The sequence below is a fragment of the Tetrao urogallus genome (genome assembly GCF_951394365.1).
Source record: "Tetrao urogallus genome assembly, chromosome: 1".
NCBI classification, from domain to species: Eukaryota; Metazoa; Chordata; class Aves; order Galliformes; family Phasianidae; genus Tetrao; species Tetrao urogallus.
This window is the reverse complement of record NC_136813.1, coordinates 25951212-25962105: the sequence shown is the minus strand read 5'-3', so window position 1 is coordinate 25962105 and position 10894 is coordinate 25951212.

The following is a 10894-nucleotide window of genomic DNA, read 5'->3' as shown; positions in this document are numbered from 1 at the left end:
AAGACCTCTAAAGATCATGTAGTCCAACCATCCATCTACCGCCAATATTGCTCACGAAACTATATACCCAAGTACTACATCTACCCTTTCCTTAAACACCTCTGGGTACTCCACCACCTCCCCAGGCAGCTTATTCCAGTGCCTCACCACTCCTGAGATGAAATTCTTCCTAATATCCAACCTGAATGTCCCCTGGAGCAACATGAGGCCATTCTCTCTCATCCTGTCACTGTTATTTGAGAACAGAGGCTGACCTCCATCTCACTACAGCCTCCTTTCCAGTTGCTTTAAAGAGAGATAAGGTTTCTCCTGAACCTCCTTTTCTCCAGACTAAAGAACCCTGGTTCCCTCAGCTGTTCCCTGTAAAACTTGCATTTCAGATTCTCCACAGCTTCATTGCCCAAATCTGGACACACTTCAGGTCCTCAGTGTCTTTCTTACAGCGAGAGTCCCCAAAGTAAGCACAGTACTCAAGGTGTGGCCTCATCAGAACAGAGTACAGGCAGATGATCACCTCCTTGCTCCTGATGGCTGCAGTGTTTCTGATACGAGCCAGGATTCCATTGGCCTTCTTGGCCACCTGGGCACACAGCTGGCTCATGTTCAGCCAAGTATCCACCAACACCCCTAGTTCCATTTCTTCTACACAGTCTTCCAGTCACTTTGCCCCAAGCCTGTAGCATTGCCTGGGGTTGCTATGGCCAAAGTGCAGAACCCAGCACGTGTTCTTGTTGAACTTCATCCCATTGGCCTCAGCCCAGTGATACAGCCTGTTCAGATCCCTCTGTAGGGCCTTCCTACCCCCAGGCAGATTGACACTCCCTGCCGACTTGGTGTCATCTGCAAACTTACAGAGGGTGCACCTCATTCAGGTCATCAATAAAGATACTAAACAGAACAGGACCACCCCTGGGGAACACCTTGCTGAACTGCCTGTGAAATGTTGTTTCAGCTGCTGCCAGCAGGAGCCACGCACACAGCGATGGACCACAGCACAGCGGTGATGCTGGGGGAGTGGGTGACCTCAGCGCAGGACCATGACAGCCTCTTGTGACCTCACATTCATTAGCACCTCGTTCCTCAGCAGGCCCCAAAACAGCTTGCCAAAAATTCAGTATAGCATTTCCTTGGTCCATGTGAACACATAGCTCTCCACCCTCCAAATCTGAGTTACAGCATCACAATTTTCCTATCCCACAGTGCACCATTCTGACCATTTTTGCCTGGGAGATTTTCCAGGAAAATTACTATTCTTCATGTGAATACTGCATTTCTAGGGCTCTTCTCACATAAACTGAGAACACCGAAATAGAAGTTGGGTTGAAAAGCTGTTATTTAGCTGCTTATCCTGCTAGTAGATTTCCATTTCATGTATGCTTTTTTTTCCTCCTGTTTCCTTAAAAGATGGACCTGCAGACTTGTACCGACTGCCTTACTGTAGGCTAAGCAAGTAAGACCAACAGTCAAGCCTTGCTGGGATCACAGCAAGCACCTCTTTGTGAGCACGCTATGTCTATGCTGACTCATGAAGAAGCTCCTTTCCTTACAGGCTCCATAGCAGTTTCAAGCCGTAGCCCAAACACACAGTCACCCCACAGAGAAAGCTGTACACCTCCTGGCTGATTCCTACCTGTCATTTACACACTTCATTTTTCAAGTGATCTGCACCAGACTTGCATCAAGCAAGACACAGAGCATTTTCTCCTCAGACACACTCAGGTTTGCATCTGTACAACATACAGCAATGTTTGCTTTAAAAAGGCAGACCAAAGAGCAGCCTGAGGGAAAGTGATTAATGGTGTAAAATAATTAAGGGATGAAGAAACATTGCACGACCTGACACAGCTCAGCTGAGGAGTGACAACTCCCTAGGAGTTGATGCAGTCAGGGATGGGTGGAGACAGACCCAATTAACAGGCTGGATGCAGCCCGAAGCACCCCTCCCCACCCAGACACGTGTGGGCCTGGTAGGAGGAGGATGGGGAGAAGGAATTGATGCATTGAGAGAGATTAAAGCTGAAAGAGGATTCTGTGGCAAATCTGGGAAATTATAATCCTTTCCAGATCTCCACTTCTGTGACAGTAGCCTGCAAATGGGGCAGATGGTATCACTCAAAGAGCACGATGACAACAGGACATCCTAATCCGTATCACTGATCTACACCACGCATCTTACAGCTCCATTACTTCTCCTTTTGCCCATACTGCTAGCCCACAGTTATCAAATGGGAATTTACAGTGTATCATAGGCAAATACATTCCATTTCCTTAGGTTGATGTTTGGACAGTTAATTGCAACATATCTTCTTCTAGGAACCGATTCTAGAGATTGCTTTTTGATGAGATCAAATTTTCCACACTGCTCTAGAGAGCACCGTGGGATTTGTGTGCTTCTTCAGCTGTGTGGGCTCAAGGCTGGAGGGAGCAGCTCCTGGTGCTTGGTCTCTTGTCCCTGCACCTATCTGTGCCCATAGAACACCTGAGGAACATTCTACCCGTCTCCTGGGTCCTATTGCCAGCAGCAGGGCCAAGCTCTCTGCAAGGTCACTTCACACAGCCCAGCTGCAGAGGCAGGCCATGTCACTGCTGCCCTCAAAGGCCTAGCAGGCAGCAGGAGTACCCAGTATTGCCCTCCTGCACTCTCTGCTGTGCTTTATCTCTTGTCTCATGGTTACCATACCATGTATAACCTAATGCTTTGAGAAATACAGTAAAAATTAAAACAAACCAGGCAGGAGAACTGGTTGGAGAAAGAGGCTGTGGTCAGGACCATCCCAACAGATGGCAGCTCTGGACACTCATAATGTGCCTGTTTTCTGCCAAACAGCAAACAACAGTGACAAATGCATGCAATGTTAGTTGCTAAAATAATTTGTTTTATATTCTGAGTCTGGACTCCTCAGTCTGTGAGGAAGTTGTCAGTTCGCAACCTCAAGTGCAGCGACAACTGGTGCAGTGCATAATGCCATTGGTGCATATTTTTAGTCAGCCGTAGGTGTCTGCTGTCATTTTGAAGTGTCTTGATAAGTCTTCATGGTTATTACGTTTCTTTTTTCCAGAAGGGTCAAAATCTCATAGACTCATAGAACCACAGAATGGCTTGGGTTGGAAGGGCCTCAAAGATTACCAAGTTCCAACATCCCTGCCACAGGCAGGACTGCCAGCTGCTGGACCAAGTACGAGACCAGGCTGCCCAGGGCCCCATCCAACCTGGCCTTGAACACCTTCAGGGACAGAGCATCCACAGCCTCTCTGGCAGCACCTCACCACTCCCTCTGTGAAGAACATCCCCCTGATGTCTAATCTAGATCTTTCCTCCTTTAGTTTAAAACCATTCTCCCTTGTCCTATCACTATCTACCTGTGTCAGAAGTTGTTTTCCCTCGTGTTCATAAATTACCTTTTAATGCTGAAAGGCCAATAATTATTACAGGAAGGTTTCAGGTCCCTGAAAGGGCTGCTCACAGCATGGTCCCATCCCTTTGGGTCAGGGAAGCTTTATTGATATGATGGAAACATGCTCTGTGACTTTTGGAAAGGGCTTGGACTATTCTCAACAATAATATGTTGTCCCTGTTGAATCAGGTCCAGGACATGTTGCTATTTCTTCTCATTTGAGAGTCATAGCAGACATTAGCATGTGTCTTTAATCCCTTTGCTGTGATTTAGCAATGCAGAAGGCAGAGTCAGGTAATTACTCTTGCTGAAACAGGTCTGTGTCAGCTTAAAGTGTTCGCACATTGGGCACCAGTGATGTTTTTGGATTTATGTATCTTTTTCAGCAGTGGATCCCTAGAAGAGGAGGGGAGGGTGGTAGGCAGTGAGGGCTGGGAGTGGCCGGGACAAGGAAAGGAGCTGAGATGGGACAGGGGCATAAGGGTGTGAGATACACCAGATAGAGGGAGAGAAGATCACAGGTGGGCAGGGCCCCCAGGCAGGCCCTTCTGGCTGTGCCATTTGGAGATGACACTCCTTCCAAAGACCAGGCAAGCTGATCATTCAAAAAGGGCATAGCTGCATAAACACTGCCTAAAGTAAAGTGTGCGCTTACCATAAAAATACTTCTCTTTCAAAAGCATGAGGGAAAATAGCTTTAAAGCAGAAGAGGGTCAATTTAGACTAGATATTAGGAAGAAATTCTTTACTGTGAGGGTGGTGAGACACTGGAACAGATTGCCCAGCGATGTTGTGGATGCCCCCTCCTTGGAAGCATTCAAGGCCAGGCTGGATGGGGCTTTGAGCAACATGGTCTAAAGGGAGGTGTCCCTGCCTATAGCAGGGAATTAGAACTAGATGATCTTAAAGGTCCTTTCCACCCTAACCAGTATATGATTCTACAGTTCACATCAGTGCGTTCTGAAGTCCTGCAGTGCTTACCATGGCAGTGACAAACTCCGTTAGCAACAAAGTGACTTGAAGAAAGTCTGGTCAATGTTTGTTGATGTTCACGACCTCTTCCAGCTCTCAGCTTCTAGAGGCAGGGAGAAACATTGTGTTCCCAGACGGTGACAAGAGTGGCTTTGGTAAATGTGTGATCCCATCATGGTGCCACGTGATCGTCAGCACAGGGCCAGTGATGCTGGACATTGGATGTGGATGCAAGGACTGAAGGTCCATGAGTGCTTTCGTGGCTGAAACATGTTTTCCAGCTGCCCAAAGCCATGGGAAACACTGGTTCCCAGCTCTTCCTGCAGTCAACCCAAGTGTTTTCAGTAGGAAACACATCACCAAGACTCTGGTAATTGCTTTTGTGGTAAATTCAGTTGGGGCTGAGTACCACTAATAAGGATAAGCTGTTCAGCAATTAATTATCTTCAAAAGGAATTGGGATTTGGCCAAACACTAATGAAGTCAGAGGGAAGCAGGAGCTGGACCACGCACGAAGCAACAAAAGGGCTTCACCAGCACTTTGAGAGCAGTATCTCTTTTTTTTTTTTTTCAATAAAACCAGGTGGGTATATCTTTCCACGGCCTTTTGCAGTCACTTTTCACACGGGAGCTCACCATTCCTTCTCCAAATGCTGTCACCAGAGCCCTGCACTAGTACTGTAAAAGAGAAACTTCTAAAACGAAGGACCGACACTGCGATGATCAGCAGTCTGAAAGTTTGACACGGCAATGTAGAGATCCTTGACTCTATTTTTTTCCAAGAGGCTCTCAGTCCTATTGACGATGAACAACCACAGGGCATGGCTCCTCCAGCACATGGGGATGAACTACCTGGCAGACCACGTTCCTGAGTTTTGCAGTGCAGAAATATGCCCACCACGTCTTTATGATCACCATGACTTCATGCATCCTCTGTTTGACATGAATAGCATTTTTCCATTCATGAGCAAACAGAGAACACAGTGGTCTTGCAAATGTCTCCTCCATATTTCAAGAAGGCTCGACATTCCCTTCCAAATCATCACTATTAGAAACACCTTCTTAAAAAATACAATTTGTGTGGAATTTCTGGGTTTCAGAGCAGAGAAGAGGGCAAGGCAGGCAAGCTTGCTGAGGGCAAATAGATGAGAGCTGCAAAGATCAGAAAAGGAAAATGTAATCACTCCTGATAAAGTAGGCTGACAGTCACTACTAGGTCACTGAGAAACAAGGAGCTGTCTTTACTCCCCTTGACTCCTCACTGCTATTAGCCAGAATGAAATCGCTACAATTACTCAAACTAGGCAGTTTAAGGTTCATTCCTATGCTCCTGCTCTGCTTCCCCACTTATCTCTGCATCTGGGATTTACAGGTCTGACATTTGTGGAAAAACGCCTTGTGATAGGTTCGGGCATGATAAGAATGTATGAAATTTACTGCACATGACTACTGATGTTTACCTGCAGGTTACTCTCTGTCAGTAAAGCAAGAGAGGAGATGTGAGATGCTGGTGACTTAGGCTCATTCCTCCTGACCAAGTACTCAAGCTGTGTGCCTCCTTTTGCACTGCCAGACACAAACATCCCCAGCTAAGCCTGCAGGGGAGGATGGCAGAGAAGTGGCCAATTTCACTCACCTGTTTGCATCGTCTTGGCAGGCCAATGCCTGAAGCTTGGAGTCAGCCTTATTAAGTAAATGGGATGATAATTTTCTAAGACAACAGGAGAGCCTTAGCAGAGGAGAAACCATGGTCACTGAAGCACTGAATTCTGTAAATGGGAACACTGGGATCAATAAAAACCAAGAAAAGACAAAAAATAGACTAATGTTCTCTTGAAACAAAATGTGATAGCAGCTGAGGCAGCTCTTGGGGCACATGTGCTTGCACCCAGTTACTGCTTTAGTGCTCTCTTGGGGTGCAAGCCGTGGTGCCACGAGTTGGAACATCTCCAGGATCACAGTGTGCTCCGTGCCCCAGTGTGATCTGAGCCATGAACCAGATGATAAGAAGAACACAGCAGTCACTGTGGTGTGCCATTTCTGTCTCTGCTTTGCTGGTTCTCAGGTGTTAAAAGCACTTTTTCCCCCCCTGAAGCTGGTATTGCCAAGACACTGTGGCCATTCATAGCACCAAACATTCATAAGAGATTGAATGAGTTCAGCATTAATAACAGGGGCTGTCCTTCTTCTCATTACGCCGACTGCCATTTCTAAAAGACATGTTTTAATTAATAAGAAAGCTGAAGAAAAGCAGAGGAAGCACTGCCATTAGTGCAGACGGGTAAGCACAGTGTGTCACACACACACTAGGGTAGAACTTTTAATCTCTTCCTTCCATAACTCTTCAGGTTTCTTATTGCGTGGTTTTCCCGTGTGTCTCTGTTCTGACTTACTCATGCAAGAATGATGCTGAAAACAATGGAAGAGCTGGTGAGGACAGAGAGAGGGAAGAAATGGGAGAAACAATCATGCTTGCCTGGATCAGAGATCACTTGTCTGCTGGTGAGCTGTGGGCACCTTTCCCCTATCCCTCACAGCTGATGGTTCCCCTCCAGCACAAATGCTGCTGCAGTGGACCCTCTCAATGCCTCCTTGGCCCGCGCGGCTGGGTTAACTTCACAGCTAAAATCTGCCTCCTTTCCAGCAGGAAGAAAGCAGCATGCTGCCCAGCAGCCTTCCCTTCTTCTGCTCTGCGCCTGGGATGCCAACAGCTCATGGAGCTCCACTTTCTGTAAGCAGAACAATCAGACAACAGCTTCTGAGTAAGTCCTTTGTGGCACAAACATATTGGCAGCTCTATAGGTTGCTTCTTTTAATCCTCCTGCCATACAGAGAGGATAAAATTCCCGACACAAATGGCAACTCTGCAGCAAGTATCTGCCATAATTACAGTAATTATATTGTCTTCACACTCTCTTATGAATCAGTGACAGTATGTATTTAATGAGCCGTTTCCTCTTCAGCAGGTTGCTCCCAGCCTCTCCGATTTTCAGCTGCAATGCAGAGGTGTCTGAAAATAACATTAACCCTCACAGGGAACAGCAGCACTGCTGTGACAAGTGCTGCACGCAGCCGCAGGTGCCACACGTCCATCCCCTTGCTGCATGATGGTCTGCTGCCGGGTCCTGTAAGAAAGCCAAAGGTTTTGCTGCCTTTTCACAGCAACAAGATAATTTTGCAGCCTGTGGGCTTGCAGGGGGTCCAGAAAAACAGCTGTTGCCCATGCAGGGATGGTGCAGGAGGCACGCTGTGGCTGGCACCATGCACATGTGGCAGTGCCAATGATCCCACCCAGGGATGACACAGACTGCTGGCATATCCCATGCACCCCTGGTACCTGGGGATTCTAAATCCCACCTGAAGGTATGGGTAGGTGCTGAGCACACAGCTCAGGTGCACGGTTCTCAGATTTCCTGCTTATCTTGTGAGATCTCAGCTTGTCAAAGGAAAACAGAAAAGAAAGCTAACGCTAATCTCAGCAGACAACAAGTGAGGAGCTCAGGAATCACTTAGCTGTCAGATAATACAAACAAGGCAGCAATTCAGAGCTCCAAATGAATCAACACTGGCCTGAAATCTTCTGTTCCCCAGCTTGATAATGTCAAGTCAAACCCAAATTTTAAGCACACTCTATCCTTTGGCTTAAACTGCCCCTTTTTCACTTTTCCCCCCTTGGTGCTAATGAGCATTGACTGTGTTAGATTTTCAGATGCTTTGCATATAAAGGGGATTCTGTGGCTGGAGCTGAGCCTGCAGTGACATCTCGTGGTCCAAAAGCCCTTGCAGCCACCTGGCTCCTGGCTGCAGCACTCACCAACAGTAACCAGTAATGAACAGCTAAAAAACAGCACTATCACATATGTCCCAGGGGAGCTGAATGCCCAAGTGGTGAAAGCAACAAACTTACCCTCATGGGAAATCCCTTTCTCTTCCTCTGTAGCACCTAGGGAATCATTAGAAATCACCATTTTATGCATAAAAAGCTGACAAAACTCAGAGTGTTTACAGAGAGACTGTGGATGGGTCTGCAAAGACTCAGTGATTTTAACACGAAACAAGGGAAGAATCCATCTCTCTCCTCCAATGTTTGTGCCTATCCGGGACTCACACGCAAGCAGGACAGCAAGAATCAGAACAGAGTCATAGAATGGCTTGGGTCAGAAGGGACCTCAAAGATCGCCCAGTTTCAACTCCCCGTCATGGGCAGTGCCACCCAGGACCCCATCCAACCTTGCCTTGAGTGCCTCAAGGGATGGGGCACCCACAGCTTCTCTGAGAAGCAAAGCTCTGGGCAGGATGCTCTGCTCTTCACCACTTCTTCATTTGTTGCGGCTCTCGAATCATTTCCCATTGAAAACCAGCACAAGTCACTGCTGGTATCTTAACAGAAGAAATGAAACATGACATTTCAGTGTTAGCCGATTTATCATCCTCCAACCCATCAGATTATTTCACCAGTGACTCATCTGTGTTCTTCACACACAAGTCCGTTCAGAGAAAATACAATCCCTGTAAGGCTGTTTAGACAAAAAGCCTGCAGAGAAAGCAAGTTGTTTGTTTGCTTTTGGAAAATGGGAAGGGAGGAGGAAATTAAACAAATCATAGAATCATAGAATGACTTGGTTTGGAAAGACCAAAGATCATCTAGTTCCAACCCCTTGCCATTGGCAGGTTTGTCAACCACTAGATCAGGCACTAAGATCAGGCTGCCCAGGGCCCCATCCAACCTGGCCTTGAATCCCTCCAGGGATGGTTGGTTGATGGGCAACTTTTGCCAGGGCCTCACCACCCTCCCTGTGAAAAACTTCCCTCTGACATCTAGTCTAAATCTTTTCTCCTTTAGTTTAAAACCATTCCCCCTTGTCCTATCACTGTAAAAAGTTGATTTCCCTCCTTTTTATAATCTTCTTTTAAATGTTAGAAAGCTGCAATGAAGTCTTCCCACAGCCTTTTCTTCTCCAGACTGAATGAACTCAGCTCCTTCAGACTGTCATCACAGGGGAGATACTCCAGCCCTCTGATCATCAAACGCAATCATTTGTTTTCTGTGACCATAGGGCACCAAAAATTTTCTGGCAAAACTACAGCAAGAGAAAGAAAATGGTTGGAAAACTTTGCATAAGCAATGCTCCAGATCTATTGCTCTAAAAATCACATGGAGACCAAACTTACCACAGAATTATAGGGGTTGGAAGGGACTTCTAGAGATCATCAAGGCAACCCCTGCTAAAGTAGGTTCCCTACAGCAGGTTGCACAGGTAGGTGTCCAGATGGGTCTTGAGTATCTCCAGAGAAGGAGACTCCGTGACCTCTCTGGGCAGCCTGAACTGGGCAGTTCCAGTGTCCATCACTCTGACAGTTAAGAAGTTCTTCCTTGTGTTAGAGTGGAACTTCCTGCATCCTAGTTTCTGCCCGTTCTATTGCTGCTCACCACCTAAAAGAGTGCACCCCATTGACTTGACTTCCTTCACTTTAAATGTTTCTAAGCAGTGATGAGATCCTCTCTCAGCCTTCTCTTCTCCAGGCTAAACAGTCCCAGGTCTCTCAGCCTTTCTCATACAGGAATGGATAAGACATATTAGATCTTATAAGACCCATTAGATAGATCTTATCTATTAGACAGATGCTATCCATAAGATGTCTTCTTTGTTCACTAATGCATATATATAGTATATATGTGTGTGAATATGGACACTACACTTTTCCCAGGACAAATAAACTAATAGTCAGACAGTGGTAGAGACTTACAGAAAACAACATCACCTCTCCAGTATGGCTGGGGCATTTCTATATGTATCATCCAATGTATCAATTTTTAGCCTCAGATCTGGCACCCGAGTCATACTGAGGGAACTTGAGACATTTGCACACTTAAGAACAAAATTGATTTGATGGTTGGACTAGATCTTAGAGGCTTTTTCCAACCTTAACGATTACCTTTAAGAAGAGCCCTTCCTTTCAGGGCCTTTCCTGAAACCGTGATCCTGTTTCTGGCTCCAGGTCCCACAGAACATTGGTTTCAGGCCAGCACCCTGCTGTATCAGGGCTCTGTAGGCCGGTTTGCCTGTCAAAGAGAAGGAAGGCTCTTGATTATGTCATGCAGAAATGTGAATACGCTGCTCCACCTCATGCATCCCTCTGGTGAGTCAGCTCAGGTTTAACAAGAGCACATCATTACGAGCGTCAGGACTTACATTTGTTTCTCTTGAGTGTATGTACCCAGTCTGACTTCTTTATGTTCTTTCATCCATGTTTCCCAGGAGCTTACATTTTAAGACACTGTGCAAATACAGTTACTAAATACGAACATATTTTCCAGTTAATTTCAATGTATTAAGTAAACTGAAAGCTAATCTTTCTTCCAGCCTTTTGGCCCCTCTTGAGAGCAGCACAGTGTGCTCAGCCTAGAGTCCTCTGCTCAGTTAACATGCCAGCCCACGTCACTGTCATAGAAATAAGAGACAACAGGGCTGGAGAGAATGTTGAGACAGGACTCACCTCTGCCTGAAGCATTTCCAACATGTACA